Raw genomic sequence first — 26,440 nt, 5'->3', positions numbered from 1 at the left:
AAAGCGCCTAATTTGTATTCGGTTCATATTTTTAGATCTTCATAAAAATGTGAATCTGAAATATTTCGTTTTCGTTTGATCAATATATTTAATATTAAAACACGAGTCGCTGCCACAAACATTTATTTTCACGCAAATAATTTCTTAGCTTAGTATAATTTTTCATAGCCGTTTTCGTTCTGAATTTTTACATAATATCATCATTAGCAATATAATAAAGTCACCATAATATCTTTATGGGCAGTAATAAAAATCATAAATATAGCGAAAATATACATAATATTTCCGACCAAATTACCCTTTAATTTTTGGATGCCATAACTCAAAGTTAACGGTATCGGGCACGACACAGTATGTACAGTAGGTGTGGTGTTTTTCACGAAATTTATGCATTGCGCAATACGTTGGCGAAAATATTTTTATGGTTGTAGACTTGCTAAAATTATGGCACCATGGGAGCGGCGCTGGGCCGCGGGGTGAGGGGGCACTCGCAAGCTCCAGCACAGAAGCTCTGAGAGCATCGCGTCGAGCGACCGCATCGCGTGACGGGTTACCCCGAAAAATCCGATGTATACCCCAAAGGAAAAGTGATGTGTTTGTGACGTTTAAGTGTTATAATGTACGAAATACTACCAAAGTGCATTGTGATTTAAATAATCCAAGTTTTCTACGGTGAGTGTGTTTTGTTTAAACGTAAACGTTCTGTTTCAGGTATTTTCAACTTGTTTATAAATTAAAATTGTTATCGTTCGGTCAGTATTAGTGCGGAATGATTTGTTAAAGGGATTTCGGTTGAGGTTTAATTTGGGCAACGCGGGATTTCGGTAGTTAACGTATGCGTGGAATTTTGTTGGAAATATTTCTACCTGCTTAATAGCTAATAGCTCTAGTAGAAAAACCACATGGGTTTGATTAAAAATAATAGAAGCACATAAAAACTAAATAAAAAATTGCAAACTATAATAATATTTTTATTAGCATTTAAAATAATATCAATTATTGCTATATTGGTCAATGTAAACTGAATAAATCTTAAATAATTAATATTCAATTATTGTCTTGTAAATAATTGTTATTATCGTACTTTAAGATCCGTGTTAAAAATAAATTAATGAAAGATAATTTCGTAATTACTCAACGGTGCTATAATAACATCGGGATAAGCAAAAGGGTTTGTTGAAATTTTAGAAAATATTTATTTTGAGATTAATAAGAAAACTTTTTTGCGGTGTAAAAGTAATAAATTGGACTTTATTAACTTATTATAAGAACCAAATTGCTTTTATTCTCATCTAGTTTCGGTGACTTTGTATTGTAAGGAAAACTGTATTAACTTGGACTTTCACATTCATTAATTCTACTTGGAAGATTTCAAAATTAATTATTTATAAAATTAATGAATTTTAATTTATTTTATTTACATGATAAATCTAGTACTCAATTTTAATTAATGATTAATTATATTATATAATAATTATATTTTAAGTAAGACTATACTGCTATCAATAAAAAAAATATGGAAGTTAATCAGTGTCTGCAGAAATGTGTGTAATATAATATGTAGGTATTTGTGAAATGGTTTTGGCACATCGTACATTTACCTCATGTTGACTGATTCGTATGAATTCGTAATATATTTAGGATGAATAATAATTATATTTTAAGTAAGACTATACTGCTATCAATAAAAAAAATATGGAAGTTAATCAGTGTCTGCAGAAATGTGTGTAATATAATATGTAGGTATTTGTGAAATGGTTTTGGCACATCGTACATTTACCTCATGTTGACTGATTCGTATGAATTCGTAATATATTTAGGATGAATACATTTCGAATATTCTAGATTATTAATTCACAAGGATATGTTTGGAGACTTAATATGTACTTCGTGTGTACGTATGTATATATCATACAAGACCGGGGCTTTACTATAATAACATATACATAATGATAATAGCTTCTGAAATAAATATTAGTCTTAAGACGTCTCAAAAATTTTGATGAAACTTGTACCATACACTTAGCCTATCATAAGTTTATTTTTACCATTATTTAGGAAATTTCTCCGAAAAGCTCATGTATCATAAACTATCTTTGACTCGAGCAAAATCTTACGAAATATCTAGTTCTACACCATTGAATATTAAAGTCTAGATTATGAAACCCTTCTGAAAAGTCTAGAATTCTAATATTAATTTAAGTCCGACTTCAAAGGTTTATGATCGATTTTATGCTCCAGTGATTGTTAATTTTGAATTTGAGTAGGCAGTTATATTGAATACAGGTCTTGGGATATAATATTATTGTAAAACAGGATTTATTTATAGTATAGTATTTATTTCGATAGAGTTTTTTCTATTTTATATTCAGATGAGGGATTAACAAGAATTGATTGATTTCATAGTGAGTGAACACTCTCGCTTACTAAAGTTTGTGATATCATCCATTCCTTGCTAGCTTTTAGCAAAGATGTCTCTATGACTAATAAAGAAAACTGTAATTAAATCCGTCTATACTGCATATATAATTTGCTATTGTTTACTTTAGCCACGAATTAAATTTAAGTCAATAACAACAAAAAAATTGGTGAGACAATAATTCGTACTCCGTATTTCATCAACATAAGGAAATTTAAATATAAACGAACAAAAACAAAAAGATAGTATCCCTTTACAGCGGAAAGTTGACAAAAACCATGTCGTGTGATGGAGAATGATGACCATAGCTTACGCGCTTACGGGAAAAATAGAGAGAGCATCTCAACCTTCGAGGAGAGAAAGCATTGTGAAATCGGGCCATTTCTTGTCAGTCCTTTCTTTTAACTTTATATACAAATAAAATACTAATTAGGGAATAAATTTTTTTCACCAAAATTAAATTTTAGTTTATTTATTTAGAAACAATTATTTAGTGACGGTACTACATTATTGGAACTTTTAAGTGCCGCGCAGACGCTCTCATCATGTTGACAAAAAATTTTACATTATGATTTATGTTTAAACGAATGTGAGACATTGAAATAAAACTATTTTACGAATTTTATCGAAAAGTCGTCGAAAATTCAACAGAATTTAATATGAAACCGCGTTAATATTCGTAAAATAGTTTTGTTTCAACTCTACATTATTTAAAACTCTCAGTTGCCTCAGCAACCGTCAGTTGGGCCTTGTTAATAAATTTATTTCATCTTTGAAGATCTTAAGTAAACATTTAAGATACTGTTGAATAAAAAAACTTATACTGTTACGCGAACGTCTGTTAGCTGAGACGGCGCTGTTTAATAAATTAGACTTAGTTCGCAAAAAAGAAATGACTACGAGAATCTGGTTTTTAAGTAACATTGTGGATATGTGTAATATTAAATAGGAATGAACTTAAGATGCTGATTTTAACTTAACAGCGTACCAACTGTGATTGCACTTCAGTGCAAAAAACGAATACGCCCTTAGTATTATAGTTTCTATTCATAAAGATGACAGTGTCAGTTCGACGTCTCAAGAATCAATAATTAAAAATATATATATGCAACATTGACGCGCAACATGTTCAGTAACCAAGATTAACAAGACACATGATATGGATTGTTCTGTAATAATATAAGGCCATCGTGCGCCAAGTTGCTTTGTTATGCGATGTTGTGAGTCAAATATTACACGTAATCGGAACACTTAATGGGTCTGTTTTTGTCGGTTTGGGTTAAGGCTTTCAAATAATAAAAAAAAAATATCTTTACGAACCTTTGTATAATATAAAACAGGATAGCATTACGGTGGTAGGAAATAATTAAATATTCTTTTTTATTGCTTTGAATGACGAAACGAGCTTGCTGTACGCCTGATGGTGAGCGATACGACCGCCCATAAACAATAGAATCACCATCAAACACCTTGAATTACAATGTATTGTTTGGTATTCCACTGTGCTCACCATCCTAAGACATGAGATGTTAAGTCTCATTATGTCGAGTAGTTACACTGGCTACAATATCCTACAAACCGAAACACAACAGTGACTACACACTGCTGCTTGGCGGCAGAAATAGATATGGCTGTTGTACCTACCCAGGCGGACTCTCACATATGAGAGACCTACGACTTAATCAAATATATTTGTGTTGTACGGGATTAGATAAGAATAATGAATTAGTTATTCTGGCAGAGTGTGGGAGCTTTGTATTAGGATCTAAAACTAATTATAACAACGATTTACGATCTCCGCAGTGCGTTTTATATAGCTGGCTGAGATTCAAGAAGCCACAAATTTGATTCAGTATCGGTACAATTTTATGACGCGCAAAATTTCTCGAATGGGGTAAGTTTTCAATTTTTGTTTGCCACTGTATCAAAATATTGATATAAAGGATACATTTATTGAAAGTTCTAATATTGGGGTAAGTTTAAATCTTATTAGGGTAAAATAAAATGCTGGTAGGTTTCTCACATGTGGGAGTCCATCTGGATAGGTACCACCGCGATGTCTATTTCTGCTGCCAAGCTGCAGTGTGTCGTCACTGTTGTGTTCCAGTTTGAAGGACATTATAGCCAACGTGTGGGCGTTATGAGACTTAACATCTCATGTCTCAGGATGGCGAGCGCAGTGGAATACCAAACAATACCTTGTAATTCAAGGTGTTGGATGGTATTACTGCTGTTTATTGGCAGTCGTATTGCTTACCATCAGGCGAATGGCGGCCTCGTTTCGTCATTCAAACGAATAAAAATAAATGAAATAAGCGATAAGAAATTTGGTGAAAAATATTTAATCCGTAATATAAAAAAAAAAATTACATAATATGCAACACAGTAGATCAACGTCGTGGACTAATGGCTGAACCCTTTTAGTGATAAAAGAGACCCAAAAGTGGAACAGTAATCCAGGCTGATATTATTTTTGTATGAATGCATATCAATTATATGTTTTCACAAGCGTTGAACGTTAGAAGTCGAGATTCTAAGACAGCCTCATGAATAAAAGATGCCCTGCGAAGGTTCCGCGTGTTCCGTCAATAGTCTTTGTTCTTGAAAAAATAATAAATAGCTCTAGAATTTCGTCTAACGTGAGATAGTATACTGAATTGTGTATTTTATGTTCAAAATTAATTGCTATATTACGGACATTCATAAATGAGACAGAGACAAAATGATTATGATGGTTATAAATGTGTTTGCATTTAAAAAATATCTTTGTGTATTTTGTATAAGAGTAGGGTAGTAACACGGTTTATTTATAGAATTTCTAATGGGTATAAAGATTAATCATTTAGCGGCGATATCCTAGTTGGTTGTGGAACGGACTGCCGAGACGAATGTTCGCAGGTTCAAATCCCAAGGGCACACACCTCTGATATTTCTAAAAAAAAATTATGTGTGTATTCTTTGTGAATTATCGCTTGCTTGAACGGTGAAGAAAAACATCGTGAGGAAACCTGCATACCTGAAAAGTTTTTGATAGGAATTTCGAGGGTGTGTGAAGTCTACCAATCCGCACTAGGCCAGCGTGGTGGACTAAGGCCTAATCTATCTCAGTAGTAGAGGAGGCCCGAGCCCAACAGTGGGACAGTATATAATACAGGGCTGATATTATATTATAATTTGATTTTAAGTTTCTTTTTATTATGGAGTATGGGTAGAAGACCGGATACTTTTACTATGGGGTAAAACTTCAAGAAAACAAAAAATAACAGTAAACAATATTAACTCAACTACTGAGAACTTGGCAATACCTACTTGTAGATTTTAAATTCAGTAAAACGTTTTCAAATTGTGATCATAAAACCTCAAGTACAGTTTCTTATGTAAAGCATTAAGTTAAAATGAATGCAGCTTTATAAACTTCAAAAACAGTCAAGAATAAAACTCGTTCTGAAGCGTTTCACTACTAAACTTTATATTATGTAGGAGTTTTAACGTAATACTAAAAGGCTTATTCAAGTTATAAACAACGTAATGGCCGTGTAAGAACTTGAAGAAACACTCAAAATGAAGTACATTCGCTTGTTTTGAAACTAGGTTGGAATGTGGGACATATTTTTGGTTTGATACTTAACACAATACAACCTTGATGATGATTTTTTTTGTATATCGGACTCCGCAGTCTAGCTGGGAAGAATGTGGGGGTAGAATAACGAAACATCTTAGGATGGGAGGAGGGGAGAAGGTCAGGAAATGTTTGCAAGCCCTTATAGGCCTCAATGTGAATTAGCAACCATGTGGTATTCACACTTAACTGTGTACCTCGGCCGTGACAAATGTCCCCGTTCATGGGCGTGTATTCCGCGTGGAGACAGCGTACAAGAATTGCCTTGTAAAGCGGGCAGGGGAGCTGATGATTATTGAATGAAAACACTTCATTGTACACCACATGCCTACAAAAAAATGAATACAATTATGATTTTGAAAAAAAAGTACAAAAGGCAGGGTTATCCGTAAAAGCTATTTCTTCCAAACTATCCGCGCTCGTCGTCTAAGACAAAAAATAACGAACTAAATAAGTTGGTATATATTGAACGTTTTTAAAAATAAAAATGACGGTAAAGTAATTTTCTTTAGTATGTAAGTGTGCCCCTTAGTTCTATTACTGCATTCAGTATTTCAGTAGTAAAATATTGTGCAAGTATCGTTTGGAACATTGTAACCTTTTAGTTACTGAGTATTCACGTCTCAGGGTGATGGTTGGCGTTAAGGTCATAGCTCAAAAATAATCTGGTTATTTTTTTTTTTTTTAATACTGGCACAGAAAATTTACCAATGAAGTGGCGCCAATAGAATGTTGACTGATCAGAGTTGACTGATTATCCTTCAAGAGTCGACATAATTATGCCGGTCTGTTGGAGCCGGATATACACTGGTCGATCCCGGAACGCGACACACTGACGTGCCACTTGGCGGGTTTTAACACCTTGTGGTGGTCGATATCCGAGCTGATATAAAATGTATCCCACCCCAAACGTGTTATTGTTAATTTATATGTCGGTAATACCGGCTTATCAGAAATAAAAGACATGAATAACACCGAAATATTATACAAAAAGCAACCGCTTCCATATTTTTTTTAACGAAATCGCTTAATTCCCCCCGAGTTCTGTACCGTAGGGGCGATCATGAAACCTACAAATATTTGTACACTCTAACACGAGCCTCGTGGCCATTACAGCTCGCCGATTGACCTGGAAACGTTTTAGGTGAACATTTCGCTTGATTTACGCGATAAATTCATGATTTATGTCCCGAAAACGTGATTAAATCATTTATTGAAATGTTTCTGTGTGAAGTTCTTTTACCTCGTTAAATTTTGTGTGATTTATAAAATGATTAATTATATTATATTTGTTTTTTAAACTGTTTAACTTATATGAGCCTAGTCCACGACACCATTCTATATTTTGGGCTCATCGCATCGCATCGCATTATTTAACTTTGATATTTTATACGGACGGCTAACTCATGTAGGTATTTTTATACTTTAATTACATGGATATAATATTCACTATTATTAGACATTGAAATAAACCTATTTATTGTATAGTATAGTGTATAATTGTAAGATGTAAGTAGATATTGTAACTTTGCCTTTTCGGACGACCAACACCTCAATGCCCCGGGACCATGAACGCTGCAGTCTTCGAAATATAGGTAGAAAATTATAATATGTAAAACCGTGAAAAATCCCAAAATAGTTTAACTTTAAAGCAAATTTTTGCGTAAACATAACAAATAATACACTATTATTCATTTATAATTAAATTTTAAAGGATTTTTTTCATGCTTAAGTATACATGTTTTTTTTTATTTGAAAGAGAAGTCGGTTTCTTGGTTTCTAAACACTATGAAAATATGTTCGACGAATCGTCTAGCATTCATCGTTTAAAAATACGAACTTTATTTATTTCAACGAGTTATAATAACTGACCTTTCTCAATTTTTAAATAGAAAATCGATGGTAAAACATCTGACCTATTTGCGGACTTTTAATAATCTCGTAAACGCGTAGGTCGTCTCGCACACGTCTTTATTAAGTTTTCCTTAAATACACCGGTTTTATGGTCGGAATTTTCTAGAAGATTTACTTGGAATATTATTAAATCCCCAATTACGTTGTTTTATCCGCTAATCAAGTAGATGGGGTATATAAAAATAAACAGGGCCAAAATTTATTAAAATTATAGCTCTTTTTATGTATTCATCTTATATTACTAATTATAAATGCAATAGTTTGTGAAAATCTTTGGATTTTTGTTAGAAATAAACTCAGCAATAGCTGAATGGATATGGACTAAAAATCGCACATACATAGATATTGTCCTGGATTAACACATAAGCTACTTTTTATTATGGTAACTTAAACTCGTGTGAAATAGTTTTGTATTTGATGGAACAAATGGCGCTGTTGAACGGTATGATATTCTGTAGCTGGAAAGGGTTTAAATGCGAGCGAAGTCGCGAGCGACAGCTAGTGTACAATATATTTTTAGGAATACTTAGTTAAATCGAATTTAATTAAATTTAATTAATCTTTATGCCAAGACTACCTTATTTCTATTCGGCATTAAAATCACTTTTCAAATCAAAATCAGAATAGGCGGACATTTTCACAGATATTTAAGTATCGGAATAATACATGTGATAAAAGATTTTGAGTTTTATAATAATAAAACTAAAGTTTAAAATATATTTTGTTACTCGTATCTCAAACATGATCAGTGCTCTTTAATCTAAGGAAGTTCAGTATAAAATCTAACTAAGCCTACATTTCTGGCATAAAATAGGCCGGCCTGAACTCCCCATTCATCATTGTTCTACGTAGTAACAGAGAATAAAAGTTAAGGCAATTAATATTTCATCGAGAGAGCCTGGGCGTGGTTAACAATACATCCTAAAAACGTGGAGCGATTACTTTAGCATCTAATTTTAATAAAATAGCATACATAGAATTATAGTATCTATGTTTAGTTAAGTGATAATATTTATTTATTTTTATTTATTTGTTTATTTACATCAATATGACCCGATATTTTGAATTTCGAAGCACGGCTATTTATTGTGCTCGCTCTGAGATATTAGATAAGTGTATTTTATAATAAATAGAAACAAATTGGTATTATTGGTAATTTTAATTAGGTTTTTTTTTTATTGCTTTTAATGACGAGACGAGCTTGCCGTTCGCCTGATGGTAAGCGATACAACCGCCCATAAACAGTAGATACACCACCCAACATCTTGAATTACAAAATATTGTTTGGTATTCTATTGCGCTCGCCATTCTGAGACGTGAGATGTAAAGGCTCATTATGTCTAATTGTTACACTGGCTAAAATGTCCTCAAAACCGGAACACAACAGTGACTACACACTAGTGCTTGGCGGCAGAAATAGACATTGCGGTGGTACCTACCCAAGCGGACTTTCACATATGAGAGACCTACCACCAGTAAATATCATTTTACCATTGTAGATCTACTACTTAGGATATATTAATATCGCTAAATAACCTTCCTTCACTATTAAAATTTTCAATCGAAAATTAATTATGATTGAAATTAATTACTTATACGAGCATTTCGTTTTAGGAATAATTTTACAGTTAAATACGAGATCTCCTATCTATTTATTAAATGTTTGGTATTCTATATCCTTTTGTTTGATCTACCTCTGTCCGCCCTTGGATAGAAATGAGTTTATGTATGCACAAAAATAAAGTTTATCAGAGAAAATATCCAGAAAAGCACTAAAAACCTAATCCCAGAGTAGCGAAAATTTAAAAATATAAAACAGTTCCTAATTTAAAATGTTCATATTTTTTTATAGCGCGGATTCTGCGGCCAGTTATCGTCAAAGAGGTTACAAAGTTAATTGAATACGTAAATAGTTTATGGGACGAGAGACGAGGCAAAGGTCAGAAGGTCGAGTTTCAACGTGATTTTAGATGGCTTGAGATATTTTATGAATTTAAATATAGAACGTAAAAAAGGAGTTTTTATTCATATTATCATGTATCTAATACTGGACGGTATAAGAATTGAATTTACATGTTTAGCGTGATAAATGGACTTAAATAGCATAGAATAGATAATTTGAAATGAAAAATTGTGTTTATGGTCTGGGCTTACCACTAGACTAACGAATCGCTCAATTACTATTAAATTGTTTCACGTAATCGCCTCTATTGTTCATGATCATCTACAATATCTATGGTAAAGTTATTAGCTTTTAAAACCCAAGTATACCAACTTCGATGATCTAACCGACCACGTAAAACACAACAAAGATGCTTCAACCCTAAGATGTTTTTATTACATAGATACGTTGTCCTAGCTCAATACTGGTAAGACGAACGCAAGGTAATTGCCGGACATTCACTTAATCAACCTCCAACTACTGTCACGGCTAGTCGGCTCACTAACTTTTTGTATTTTTATAAATAAAATGCCTTCCTGTGTTTTTAGACGTTGTACAAATTATACTCCAACTGTGAATGAAAAATACGTTTCATTTCATACGTTAGTATACACTATTTAACTTATTTTTTAACAAATAAATGCATTTTTTTCGACTGGGCGGTCGACGCTCGGGCCCATTCGGTGATACTCGGGCACACTCGGGCCGTATCAATGCGAGCCGCTAGGGCTGTGACTGTAGTAAATACTGCGCTGTTTTTAAGTGCAATTTTGTTAGTGTATGACACGTCTATTTGTAAAACGTCATTGCTTCAACCGGTTTTCTCTGAGTGGTACCTCGGTCGAGGCGACTCTCGCTGTAGACAAACCTAGCTTCAGCATTACAAGTTTCTAGTTCACGTCCCGAACCAATATGAGATCGAGATATTTTTAACCTAATGGTTCATGACATAAAATCTAGCTAGTCCGTTCGGTTTCTTGTCCCAGTCGTGATAAAAAAAAGATAAAACGTTTTATAACTACCATAAGTCTTCCGTGTCATAATGGCGGTAAGACCTTGCCACGTTCCGTTTTACTGTTAAAAGCCCGTAAAAAATAACATTTAAAAATGTAGGCCAAGTGCCTTCGTGCGTGCGTTGCTGCGTGAATCGAAACGGCATTTACTCTCACCTCTTCACGTGTTGAATGTTATCTTTCTAAGAATTTTGTACGAAGTTTTAAGAATTTTCTCGAAGTACGGCTGTTGGGAAGGCTATTTTGTGAACGTGTTCGATATTTGAATTTCTTCTTGTCTTGCCGGATAATAGTTTTAATTTTTTTTTATGAGCCCATGTAATAATTGCTTACAACCTTTTTTAAATGATCTATAATGAGGAGCGTCAATCAATGTGGTACAAATGTTTCGTAATTCAAAGTTTGGTTGCTGTTTATAGACATTTGCTAGATTACTATTAAAATCTACGTTAATTATATTAATATAGGTTTATTTTTTACATCATTTGGTAAAAATGAGAAAAGACAATAATTCATAATTCGTCTATTTATCAATTTGGAATATTGTATTATTGAAAATACAAAGACTCATCTAATTTAAATAATTCAATTTGTGCAAGAAATATAACATAGAACCTTGTAATTTCCCATCGATTTGTCGACCGTGGTTGAAGTGCATAAAAAATCAAATTGTTACTTATGTGTTTTATTTATTTGAAAAAAAAAAACTGTTGTAGCACATAAAAGATTTTCACTCACGTGTCTTATTTATTTGAAAAAAAAAAAACAAAAAACTTAAGACCACTAAACCTCACTGATGATTACTCATTTATACCAGTAAATTTACGTCCAGTAGGCCAAAGCGATATATTACGTACGGATTAACATAAATCCAGATGAAAAATGGCTAATCCTCAGAACTCATGATTCACGATTTTAATTATCGTCTTGGTGTTGAGAAGCGATCGTTACGAGGATTTTTGTGATAAATTTTTATTGCCTTTGAAGACGATCTCACGGGCCACCTGATGGTAAGTGGTAACCGACGCCCACAGATGTCGGCAATGCGACACTCAAGCTGTTGTTTATCGTGAAAAACTTTTTTAAATCGTTTAAAGAAGGGCTTTATTAGAATTCAAATTAATGTTTTAACTAATCACATTATGAATTTAATGATAATAATTACAAATTACAACTTTAAAAATAGCTTTTGATACTAAGAATAAATAAAATAAAGTGGGTCCAAATAAAAGAAAGGAAAAGCAAGTCATAACGAGGAAGCTCCGTGGGAAAAGTTCATATTTAGATCTCATTGTATTTGGATAAGATGAAATAATTTTCTAGGTAGGGTTTTTCAAAGATATATAAGCACATATAATCGCATTATCTATTTCTGCCGCCGCGTAATTAAGCAAGTACTATTATGTGCCAGTTTTAAAAATCTTCTATTGACATGACTTTATGAAACTTATATTAGAATTTTGAGTAAATTAAGAGAAATTTATAATAAGATTTTGACATGACTTAAATGAACATTACTATTGACCTAACTGACGAGTAGTTAGCTCTTCTCTCTTAAAATTTTGCCACGATGATCCAAAGTCATTATTATCGGTCTGCCAGACGAGTGATAGCTCGTCGCTTCGTTCAATAATAAAAAATATATAGTTTTGTATTCAGATGTTAATACGATTTATTAGTAGACTAAGACAGTGGCTAGCTCGTCTCGTCTTAAAAAAAATACCAAAGCTCACATTAATTTTGTGCCTTCAAAGTTTACCCGCAAACATCAAGTTAAAGTTAGCTTATAGTATTTTGAATCATTAATTCATTCATTAACCTAAATAATCATTGTCATAATAACTTTGTTTCGTCATGATTAATGGTTAAAGTTAAATTTGTCACGAATATGTCATCGTGTCATTTCAGCGAGTATAATGTAACTTATCATCGCGAAGGTGTTTATGCTCGCTAAGTCATTTGCTTAATAATAATAATTAGTTATACCCCAACTAGAGTAATATACGTTAAAGGGGCCTCTACTGTTGGATCCACGTCTCCACGCAAGGAGTGGCCTGTATGCCGTGATTTCCTGCAGGAAAGATAGTATAGGTATACCGTGCAAGTATTCTCTCTGTCTGTATTGAAATATACAGTCAAAGACAGCGCCCGCAAGGTGGAAGGATTATTTCAAAGAAGATGGGAATTATACTGGGGCTATAGATGGGATCTAGCTGGACTGGTTGCTGAGCTATTGATTAAGATAACGGGATGTTTGCCAAGTATAATGTCACAATATTTTGTATTCATGACAGACGTTGACTCGCCTCCCCCCTTAAATTTAATATTATTAAGATGTTTGCAACATTATTCTCCAACGAGAATGGGGTAAAGCCATTTAATGCGGGCTTTTTAGCCTAACGAAAAATGATTGTAAATTACTAGTGAATAACCTATGTAGACAGAAATTTTACAATTACGATACCTTATGCATTTCCAGAGATTGGCGGATGTGTAGGGAGTGAAGAATAATACTATTATCTTTTCGAAGTAACTATATAGATATATAAAAATAATATCAGCCCTGTATAATATACTTGTCCACTGCTGAGCACGGGCCTCCTCTACTACTGAGAGGGATTGGGCCTTAGTCCACCACGCTGGTCTAGTGCGGATTGGTAGACTTCACACACCTTCGAAATTCCTATAGAGAACTTCTTAGATGTGCAGGTTTTCTCACGATGTTTTCCTTCACCGTTAAAGTAAGCGATAATTCACAAAGAATACACAGAATTTTTTTGAAAAGTCAGAGGTGTGTGCCCTTGAGATTTGAACCTGCGGACATTCGTCTTGGGGGTACGTTCCACACCCAACTAGGCTATCGCCGCTTATATTATATAAACAGTAATTACAAACCTTTACATTTTATGTGGACGCGGCGAAGTAATCCCTCTGTATTTGATGGTAATTGGAATGGTGTTCAGATAGTATCGATCGATGAGAGATACCCTTGCCTGTCAAAATGTTTAAGCTGGCCCATTTATACTGGATGTACACGGATTGATTACAGAACGCGACACTTATGTGGGCCACTATGGCAGGTATTACACGTTGTGTACGATGATCGCCGTCCAGGCAGTTAGAAATAACCTACCATCACCAATGTATTGAAGATAAGGAGAGAAGCATTCGTGTGTCCAACAGTTTTCTGTGAGATAATACTACTCTGAGTTGTGTCAAAAAATTGTGCACGAAATGAGAGATATTGAGAACCCTTTCTTTCCTTAAAGGTCCTTATTTATTGTCTTTTTGTTTAGTCTTTATGTATTGGGCCAAATGAAAAAAAAAATATTTTGACTGTAATTATGAAATATGAATTTTATTGAGCTTTCAAGAGTACGTTACTAACTGTGTGCAAAATAAATACAAAAATATTATATTTTGTGTAAGGAAAAATCATTTAGATAATTATACTAACACTAGCTGTGCTCCGCGGCTTCGCACGCGTGGAAATTAGTGTGTCACAAAGTATTTCCCGCGTAAATCCCGATCAACGAGATTTTTAACCACCACGCAGCCTCTTCAACGTTAATCGTTATATTTCATTCAATTTACATAAAACCGTAATGTATTATTAACCTAAACATTCCTCATGAATTGCACTATCTTTTAGTAAAAACCGTATAAAAATCAGTTTAGTAGATATTTAGAAAATCGATCATATACAGACAGCTCTTGAGGACTGTTTTATAATATGCATAGATGTAAAAATCGACAATTAGACCCTCATCAAAACTAAATAAAAACGGATAATACGAAAACTGGCAAAACTAAAACCAATAAATTCAAACACTGACAAATATAACAAAGACAATCTGATTATTTCCATTCGATACGATCAAAGAAAGAGTATAAAACTTATACTCTATCGAATATTCTCCATATGGCATCCCCAGTTTATTTATACGTAACGTTTACGTTTGCGCGAGGAATGGAGTTTCTTGAACTATTTCTGGAATTTATTGCCTGTGTTTTATTAGGAGTGACGTAGATTGTTGATATCATTGGTGTTGAACCGGTTTTTGGGTTTCAAGTCGGGTAAGTGTTTCATAATTCGCTGTATATATATTAGATATTTTTTATCTTAATACAACTATAATATAATAGACTAAATAATAGTATCAGCCCTGTATGATATACCGTCCCTTGTTGGGCACGGGCCTCCCCTACTACTGAAAGAGACTAGGCCTTAGTCGGCCACGCTAGCCTAGTGTGAATTGCTAGACTACACACATCCTCAAAATTCCTATTGTGAACTTCTCAGGTATCTAGATTTCCTTCCTATGTTTTTCTATACTTTTAAAGCAACCAATAATTCTCAAAAAATATACACATAATTTGAGAAAAGTCAGACGTGTGTGCCCTTAGGATTTGAACCTGCGGACATTCGTCTCGGCAGTCCGTTCCACACCCAACTGGGCTATCGTAGCTCGAGTTACGCCGAATACAACTATATGCTTGCTTGCATAATGTTGTATTTGTACAAAAATAGACAATGTGGTGGTGGCATCTCAGCTGGACTGAACGCTGATCAGCCAGATACGCAGGAGATATTATAGTGCACAAGTTTGTGTGCAATAAACAGGTGCACTCTCTGTTCCTTCACTCACATCGTCCGGTGAGATGGCAATCCTACACGACCAGAGAGAGATCAGGCGCAAGACCAGAAAACATAGATACATATGCGCAACAAAAACATAATAACCACGAAAAAATATGAAGTATTTTACATTGATGTTTTGTTATTTCACGGGAGCTTGAGTTACCATCGCATGAGCGAAATATGATGTTATGACCATGACAATGTTCCCAATGTCCAGTGTATATAATCATAGAACTCTGCCTCTAGACATACTAGAACAAAACACAACCGTTCTTAACAAAGTCCAATAACGACGCAAGTTTAAACTACCCCCGACCGCGCACCAAAAGTCAATTACTATCCCAGATTTACAGAGTCAATAAAAGATTAAAACCCGGTTGGTGGATATTGGGGATACCGAGCTCTAATTGGGTGAAACGTGGTTGATGTTCACATGTAGAAGACCGCAATGTGTGGGCCAAAATGTGGACGGCGGCGATTATTGAACCGATTTAAGATAAAGAGGTTATGTTTGGAATGTTTTTCTGAATGCGAATGCGCTTGAGGTTTGACATAATCTTGACAATCAAAGCGTGACGATTTATATTTTCTCAGAGACTTAAGAGCGGAAGATTTGTTTGTTAATGTACTAGGTACTGATACATATTGCTCGCGGCTTCGTTTGCGTAAGATTTTTTCCGGGATAAAAGTTCCGCTACATATTTATCTGCAAAAGGAAGTAGCCTATGTCCTTCCCCGGGTCTCAAACTATCTCCATACCAAAATTCATTAAAATCCGTTCAATAGTTTTTCAGTTTATCGCGTTCAGACAGACGTGACAGGAGTCTTTGTTTTGTAAAATGTTACAATTAGTCGTTAAAGGTCGGTATCATGCCTTAGATTTTTCAAGTATTACTCATCAACATGAGTGTTTCAAATCATTTAAAGTCCATTATCCTATTAGTTGCTTTGCAACTATTATAACATCGCCATAACATGCAACGAAATGCAAACATTATAATTCTTTGAATAAGTTTCAAATATAATAGAATATACAATTTCGAAAAAGCACATGTCCGAAGATCTAAAAAGTTCAAGAAATGGAAATTTTCTAAAGGAGTGTAAAAAAAATTGGGTTAGAATTTGGGTTCAATTAGCAATAAAAAATTACAGAAGTCTTGTTGTTATTTGTTATAATATATACATTTCTCGATATAGATCTAGTATATTTATGACATGTGCCCTTTTAGAAATTGCATATTCAATTACTTTCGCAGTTATACCACAACTTGTCAATTACATTAAATTGTCGTTCAAATGCAAATAGTTAAAACTTTAAACTGAATTTGCATGCTTAACTAATGTTGGATTTGGTTTTGTGCATCAATAAAGTTGTAATCATTACTAACATAGTATAAGTATCCTTGTGTACCTACGAACAAGGACTATTATTACTTACATACATATATTACTAACAATTAATTATGACAAAGTTAATAGCTATAATAATGTATTAGGTTTTACTTACCTGTAAATATATTGTACAAATGACCAATAAAAAAAAAAATAAAAAACACAATTTTGAGTCTTGAGCTACTTGCAAAATAAAATAAAATAATTATACTAGAATGTTTTTTATTGCTTTCAATGACGAGAAGAGCTTGCCGTTCGCCTGATAGTAAGCGATACGACCGCCCATAAACAGTACAAACACCATTCAACACCTTGAATTACAAGGTATTATTTGGTATTTCACTGCGCTCGCCATCCTGAGACATGAGATGTTAAGTCTTATTATGTCCAGTAGTAAAATGTATTTTCTTACCGTATTCAAACCTTTCGTTTAAATTTCTAAAGCTTTACTAATTATAATTTTGAACCAGATAACATAATCATTTTAGTTCGATTATTTATTTTAGAAAATCCTAGTAAAAAAAAACAAAGTAAAGTAAAATCCTCTAGCGATAAGCACTGTACACAAACCAGAATTATTAATAAAAGGTATTGCGTGTGACTTCCTCGGTGGTATTACATAGTTGTATTATGCGATACGACCATCGCTTTGAGGCCTTAGGTTAGAATCTCGGGTCAGACAAATCATATTCAGTTTTGAAAATTAAATTTGAAAATTGTGCCCGATGTGGCGATAGGCTCGCCCGCTATGACATCATGGGACGGGACTCACTTGGCGAAAAGTAGGTGTCCTTGATACACCTGTGCTTACCTCTTTTAAAATAAAGCCGTGATATGTGTTTGTGTTTTGTTTGTTTATGTACGACTGGAGTGCGCTTGTCACTCGAAGATGTATTTTTATTTACGATTACGACAAAATGACCCCACTGCCCCTGATGGTAGGTGGGGGGGGGGGGTCCAATAGAATGTCGACTGACGAGAGATGATTACCCCTCGACAGTCGACACAATTATGCCGGCCTGTTGGAACCGCTATACATTCTAGTCTTATGACGCCTTAAAAGGGCTTATTTCTTTTGATAACTAAAAATAACGACTAGTGATACACCTAGGAACTTCTGCTGAAGTTAAAAGTAGTTACTGTTGTCAACAAACAACAGTTAGTGTTAAAAAGCCATCTTGCACACTGTGTTTGGAATAGTTAACGCTCTACATAGAGACCAACAGTAACTAGCAGTGATTGCGACTTCGTTCGCTTGGATATTTTTTTTAAATATCCGATATTAATGAAGCAAAGATACTAAGCCCCTAATTGCACCCAGTCCACTAGTGAAAACTACGAGAAAATCGTTCAATAGTTTCGTTCATTTATTTATTTATTAAACTTTATTGTACACCAGGTATACAAATAGAACAAGAAAAGAGAAAAAAATACATATGGCAGTCAATCTCTTACAGACAACCATGAGATGGATATAAGAGAAAACGGAATAATAAAGGGCAGCATAAGGTGTACGAAGGATATAATTAATTATTTAAAGAAAAAAATATATAGATATACAGACAATATACAGACACTTCGGTTTTGCTGTTTTATCATATGTATAAAAGAAAGTGCATCAAACTTCTGCAGTAAAAGAATATAAAGATCTTGCCACGTCTTCAAAATAAATAAATAATGCATTAAAAATGTTAAATTCTCAGTAATAACTGAAGATGTATTTTGAACGAAATATGTAAATTCGGCTAAAATAAACAAAATGAGATGAATTTGCATAAAATAATGTATTCAGTTAGAAGTAAATAACTCAAGATATCATTGTTTCTAGCGCTACTCGTGCAATGTAGATGTCGAAGTAAAGAGAATTTATTAAATTATTCACACTGACTGACAGATAATGACTTTTTCTTCTTTTATCAAAGAGTTTTAAGATTATATAGAGTGGACGTCGAAAGGATTGTTATACAACATTTTTGCGCTCATGCTATGGTTACTCAATCTACCATGAAATAACAAAACATCGATTTAAAATACTTCATATATTTCATATCGTGATATGCACATTTTGAATGCGCATCTATATATATAAAAATGAATCCCTATTTCCCTTGGTCATGTCATCACGCATGAACGGCTGGACCGATCTCACTAGTTTTTTATTGTTTGTTATTGTCATGAGAAGGTTGTTATAAAAGAAAAAAAATCAAAAAAATTGCGCGGAAAATTAGAAAATTTAAGAAAACTTAACGAAAATATTAATTTTATATAACTGACAATTTTTTTAAATAACTGTTAGCGATTGACAGTGTGCGCGCTGCAAATTCATAGTTAAGACGGGACAACGTCTAACGGGTCAACTAGTATTAGGATGTTTTTGGTAAATATGTTATTTTTGTATTAAGGCGATACCTCAAGGTCCATTTTCATACATTTTGTTTCGGCTTTAATCTGTTAAACGGTAAATCAGTTAATTAGTTCTCGCAGTTGAAAGAAAAATGTAAAAATAATTAATAATCATGGATATTTCTGCCTTTAAAATTTCGTCATATTAAATTTTAAAGGCCGAAATATCCATGATTATTAATTATTTACGTTTTCTTCAACTGCGAGAACTAATCACTAACTAGACGTGAATTTAAATTCTTTACTTGCCAATACTTGTTTAGTTACCCAGATTAAAGCCGAAACAAAATGTATGAAAATGGACCTTGAGCTACCACCTTAATATCTAATGTGTCATCTTGTCATACGGACATTTCAAATAAGACAACGACTTATTACTAATTGGTAATAACTTTCGGAGCACCTATTTGGTCCTAATGTCGGATCTATAAGTATATTATTTAACATCTTTGTTTTCTAGCCCTTTAGTTCAATATTTTTTTTCTATTCCTCCGCTTTGATTACGTGACTTACCGCATGTTATACATGTGGATTCCCCACATTCAACAAAACGTTCGTACACGATTGCATAAAATATATTGAATAACATTTTTAGATTGCGGCTCCAACGATAAACGATGATTTTGCCAATCAGAAAGTATATTGAATAAAAATATTAAAGTAAAAACAATTTCCAATTCTCTTTGACAATTATTTTAAATATTTGCATTCGTTTTGAACCATCCAGCGCTTTATAAAAATAGAGCGCTGTGTCAAAGAGTATAACTAAGCTATTCTCTGTACACCTATTTTGTTTTGTTTTTTACCAGCGTTACAGATTGTAGAAAGTATTCTGTCTATGGCCGCTGTAGCTTGAATAGGGTTTCTATAAGTTAATTTAAACCAGGACATTTAAAACTTACGATGACTCCGTACACCTACTAAACGTATAAACCATGAAAAAAAGCCAGGATTTTCCACGTTCTAACTAGCCAATTAATATTTAAGTTAAACTATTTTACAGATTTTATCGCGGTTTTAATATTTTACTTTTTCCCGACGTTTTGAAGACTTTACAACCGTCATGGTCACGAGGGGGAATATTAATATTATTATGAAATGAAATGAAATAAAATATATTTATTTTACCAAAAGAAAATTTTGGATAAGTTAATTATAAACCTAGGGTCACCATGAGTTAATCTAAACCAGGACATTTAAAACTTACGATGACTCAGAGTATGAGCCATAAAAAATTCGTGATCTTCCACATTCTAACTTCCTAATTAGTATAACGCTGGAATACTCTAACTCTTAAGTTACAAGGCTCAATGCTATACTGATACATATGCTCATAAACCGGAACGAATATCAATCCTACACTAGGAGTATATTCACACACAATTTCACATACGCAAGAAAGTACTAAAATTACCTAAACTCGGCCGGAACCATAAGCAAACCTAGCAGTAAGAAACCACTAAAAGTCATGTAGGCACAGCCACGAGCGAATGCAGTAGTCCCAAGTGTTTATTACACTTGGACCGCACCTCGCCCGCGGCACCCTAGATCAACCTGTTAAATTAGTCCCGAGCTTTTTAATCGATTTCGAAAATAGTTCTATTTAGAGAGCATTGTTGCGAAATGTTCGAAGATATTTTTATTTTATCTCGTGCCGTTTTTAAACCATTAGATTTAAAAATATTTGTAGTAAGGGCTTGTAAACTTTTTATTTTATCTCGTGCAGTGTTTCAATCGCTTGATTTAAAAATATTTGTAGTAAAGGCTTGTAGACGGTGTATTTTTACGCGTGTTTTGGTTATATGTTTAGTTTCTACGTATTATTAGATACATTTCGCACCCTTAAAACTTCTTCTTCAGCCTTCTTATGCCTGATGAGTAAAGGCCTCTTCCATATTTCGCCAATAAATGCGGTCTTGAGCGGTTCAACCTTTAAAACTAAAGTGACCTAACTCAAAATGTATTTACTGATTTTGTTAAAAAACGACCTTTCTAAGCATGCTCATGCATCATCAGTCATGACTTTCATTCCACCGTCTTTTATAAACACCTGTTTATCGACCTTTTGAACCACGTAGCCTAATTAACTTAATTATGAATTACTTATCGCTTAATCTCAAGTTAGGAGCTTTTATCTTCAAGGTCGTAAATTAAACAAAGCTTTTATGTTTCTTGGAAACCGCTCATTTCTTAACCTTGGAGATTACTTCCTTATGGTTAAGTTAGTGATATTGTTATAATATTTAGGTACACTTTATTTAAATTTGAGATTTCATTCCAATGATTAAAGTTTAGTTTACATCGCTGTAAGGGTAGGCAGAAACATAAACAACATGTTTATAGTTTATTGGTCTTTTTGTGATGATCTAAATTGCAGGTGACTGCCTTAATGGCATAGTTGTATTGAATCGGTACGACACAGTTCTGAGGTCCCGAATTTGAATTCCGGGCCAAACAAAATATCCTGTTTTTCTGCTGAGTCAGTGAATCAGTAAGTGATCAGCCCGGAGTCAGGAATTTGTGCCCGATATGGCTAGGAGCTAAATATGCTCCCTTCTATTACGGCATGGGACGGAACACAGACGAAAAGTAGGTGGCTTGGTTTGTACCTCAGCCTACCTCTTAGAGAATAAATGCGTGAAGTGCTTGTGTCCATTGCAAGTATCCTACCCTCAAACTTTATCATTTATAATATTGTGTAATATAATAAATACATCTTAAATTGACTCCGCACCCACTGGACCCCTGAAATTCGTACCATGTGCCTATTAGTCCCCTGTAATATTTTTATTGCCTACAGGTTCCTTCCTGTAGAGTATTTCTTTCTTCGAGCCCTATGACTGGTACAGTCGCGTGCTAAAGTTAGTAGTGTGTATTTTACTTTGTTGTAAGAACATTTTCTTCTCTCGTCGGGTTCATAAAAACCGGTATATTAGAGTAAATTCCTTTACTTTAAATGCTTTGTTTCTAGAGAACGTTAAACTGTATTCGAGGCGGTGGTTTTTGTGCCTTATCATGAACTATGTCGGTCTATATAAAAAAAAATATATATAAATTGTAGCCTAGAATAAATCAGTCTTACTTATAAACTTATTTTAGCGTTAAGAGGTGAAAAGAAAATTATGTTTTAGTAATTGAGAATAACTGCATACATCTACCAAGTAAATGAACGTAAACAATTATTTACTTTTCAGTAATAACTTATTAATATTAACTTATTAATATTATAAATACGAAAGCCTGTGATTTTATTTAAATGATCGAATGTGCGTAGGATATAAAAATAACTGAACGAATTTAAATGAAATTTGGAAAACGGATAAACCATATCCAGCTTTAACACATAGGCTACTTACTTTTTATTATGGTAATTGACTTCTATGAGAAATAATGTTTTTTTTTATTTGATGTTGTTGGCGTTATACAGATGGCGCTATAAATCATTACTGTTTTTAGGAATTTTTGTAGCGAGAAATTGTTTTTACGCGGGCGAAGTCGCGGTCAACTATTACTTAAATTTTAAATGAACGCATCTCTATTACGGGACACGGTATGATCCCACTACTATAAACGTAAAAGTGTCTGTTATTTTAAACATTCAACCTCCTTTACCCGGAAAAGCGCAGTGAGATTTTAATTCCGAGGAAGATTTTCACACGGGAAAAATAGAGCAAAAGCTTGGAATAAGCTTATTATTATTGTAAATGCCAAAAGTTTGCGAAGATGTTTACCTAGTCTTGCCATAAATATTGTAATAAAGAAAAAAGAAAATTGTTAACTGCAAATAACATTTATTACTTTTACAGTGTGTCAGTTTAATACATAAATATAAAACAATTAAAAATATAAAAAGCTTATTCGAAGTGGTCTCCATTGGCTGCAATACAGTCCTTTAAACGATGAGGCCAGTTATCAATAGAAGCACGCACTCTTTCCATGGGAAAATTCTTCACTGCCAATCGTATAGATTGTTTTAGGGACTCCAAATTATCATGGCGTTTAGAGCAAGCTGTACTCTCTAAAACTGACCACAAATCATAATCCAGCGGATTAAGATCGGGACTAGACGACGGCCAGTCTTCAGCTCTGATGAAGTCCGAAACGTTCGATTCCAACCAAGACTGCGTGGACCGAGCTTTATGACCCGGCGCCGAGTCTTGCTGGAAGGACCATACTTGGTTATTGAACATGGTGATGTTAAGGGGCTTAACTACCTTCTCAAGAATGGTATCTTGATACACTTGTGCCGATGTTTTGATACCTTTTTCACAAAAATATGGCTCAGTCACTCCTTCATAGCTAACACCCCACCAAACCATCACTGAAGTCGGATAATGTCCACGTTGCACTCTGTCGACTAATTGGGAAGCTTCCTTAGAGCTTTGAGCATAAATACGGTCATTTTGTTTGTTAAAATGTTGCTCAATTGTAAAAATTTTCTCATCCGTAAACAAAATTTTTCTGTGACCTCCCTTTGCGTACCGCTTCAGTAGTTGTTTCGATTTTACCACCCTATTCTTCTTTAAATTATCAGTTAAGAAATGGCCAGTGCGTCTCTTATAGGCTGCAAGTCCTAAGTCATCTTTTAAAATACGCGACATGGTTCTAGGTGCTATCTTCATTTCCCGAGATAAAATCTTTTGCTTTCGGACAGGATTTCTTCGAATTCTTTCCCTTACTGCTTTGACCACCTTTTTCGTACGAACACTACGTGGACGGCCAGATCTTTTTCTGTCACAAACAGAGGAGGTCTCATTGTACCTATTAATAGCCCGGTACACAAACATTTTACTAATACCAAGTGTATGGAGAGTTTTAAAAATTGCATTTGGCTCCATACCTACTTTGTGTAATGCTATCACAGCGATTCGGTTCTCTTTATCACCCCACACCATTTTAATATCGCAAAATATTTTACAATGTATTGGCGCCAAAATGAGAAAACACAATGAACAATCGTATAAAAATGACAGATTCGAAATTCAAATGTAATATTTTTTTATAATTAAGTGTAACAGTATTTATGGCCAGACTAAGTAGACGTTTGTTAAAAGTAGGAATTGCTGAATAGATTTGGATGTAATTTGGCACAAAATATATTCTGAAATAACTTTATCCGGAAAGTAGAAATGGTACTTTACTTCTGATTTTTTTTCGGGTACAACAAAGTGATCCTACTAAGTCTGATGGTTAGTGAAGTAGGGTACATAAGAATGTCGACTGATGAAAGATGATTACTACCTACCCTTAGCAGTGAACACAATTATGCCGGCCTGTTGAAACCGGATATATACCGACTCATCCTGGAACGCGACATACTTACGTGAGCCACTATGGTGAGTTTTAACACCTTGTGTACAGAGGTCGCTATCCAGGCGGATATAAAATATATCCTATCACCAGCGAAAGTCAGGTTTTGTGTACTAGCCGTATGGGTTTCACCGCAAAAATCTATTTCTACCACTAAGCAAGCCTGCTCTGGTTTGAAATACACTATAGCCGTATGATCATTATGAGACTTAACATCTTATGTCTCAAAGTGAGTAGTGCAGTGAAGTACCACGCAGTACTTTGTAAATAAATATTCTATATTTTTATTTAATTTTCTTTTTATTTATTGTTTACACAAAAATAGAATAATTACACAATAATAGCATCTATCAAACCATAGAGGTTAATACTAGAGCTGATAAGAGTTTACAATAGTAACGATACATAACTATAGGTACTTAGTATAATAAACAAAAACTGTAATATGTTGTTTCTATTAACGGTTGTATCGCTTACCAACAGGCGAGCAGCATCGTCATTCAATTGCAATAAGAATGTTAGGATAGTTTTATTAATTTTATTTTATTTGGGTGGCTCACAGTAATCAAAAACAAACAATTATAGTATGAAATGAGTACGATAGATAAGCCAATTACGAGCTCGCGAAGATAGATAGTTTTCCCAGAAGCCGCTACAAATACCTAGTCTTTTATACCAAATTGTGACACAAAACTGTTCACCAGATCATGAAGTTTTATTGCGTCTCGTCCGATCACCGTACCACTTGGCGTACGTGATCCAATTAGGCAATTAATGTTGTCCCCTACATCGGTCATTTCTCGCAGACTCTATAAAACCTTTTCTATTTGTGCCCTTATTAAGAGAGTAGGTGTTTGGTATTCTTTAGCCATGATGGAATATATATTCGAGGTTTTTATATATTTTTATACATTGTAGTCCTTTATAGTAGATTTTTAGTAACGTACACCAATAGTATGTAATAAACAAAGAAATGGGATATGTAGAGGTAAAACATTATAAATGTACAGACCGAATTGAGTCCGTTTTTTTTATAATTAAATTTATTTTCTTTCTTTCTTTCTTTCTTTTATGTTAATAACAAAGGTATCACACGTCAAATTCACGTTCATCAATGAATACTAAACTTGCTTAATAAAATATTATTTAATGAATGATAATAAGACATAATAATAAAAACTTTTTGACAAATATTATACCGCATTAAACAACCACTAAAAACCAAAAAATATTTGAATATTACCTATATACTGGTTACCAATTTTGGTGTCCGTGCCTAATAAACATCATCCATTATAATAGTTTTCCGATTTATCTCCAAAGTTAAGGGTCCAACAATAATTAAATTTACATGAGATCACACAGGAAGCACCAGCTTTCAAATTAAAAAAGAATCATCAAAATCGTTTCACCCAGTCAAAAGTTCTGAGGTAAGAGACATATAAAAAATACAGTCAAATTAAAAACCTCCTCCTTTTTTTAGAATTCGGTTAAAAAAACCTCAAAATACAAACAAACGCTTCAGTAATAAGTATATATAAATAAAAAACAAAAATAATTAAAATACGCTATTGAAACGTCAGTTCCAAAAAGCCGTGTATTTAGCTCAAGGAAAAGCCTTTGATCCAAATATCATGCGGATCTGAGGTCTAATTAAATAGTATACCATTACAGTCAGGTCTCATTTAGGTTTCGCTACATAAAAACGCGTCTAGCCTGCTGTCAGTTACACTCGTCTAATATTTTTTGGTTACAAAATGTTTTAATTAAATTGTAGAGTTATTTT

General features: G+C 33.7%; 1 protein-coding gene across 1 annotated transcript in view; it reads left to right on the top strand.

Annotated features, from left to right (window-relative positions):
- Window positions 1-517: 517 nt before the first annotated feature.
- LOC115455571 (leucine-rich repeat-containing protein 24) overlaps window positions 518-26,440 on the top strand; it is a 50,502-nt gene continuing 24,579 nt past the window's right edge. Inside the window, exon 1 of the mRNA XM_030184207.2 lies at window positions 518-672. The gene's annotated coding sequence lies outside the window, so the exon portion shown is untranslated. The remainder of the gene's footprint in view (window positions 673-26,440) is intronic.

This window comes from Manduca sexta, chromosome 7 (genome assembly GCF_014839805.1).
Source record: "Manduca sexta isolate Smith_Timp_Sample1 chromosome 7, JHU_Msex_v1.0, whole genome shotgun sequence".
Lineage (NCBI taxonomy): Eukaryota > Metazoa > Arthropoda > Insecta > Lepidoptera > Sphingidae > Manduca > Manduca sexta.
This window is presented reverse-complemented; position numbering and strand designations above follow the sequence as displayed.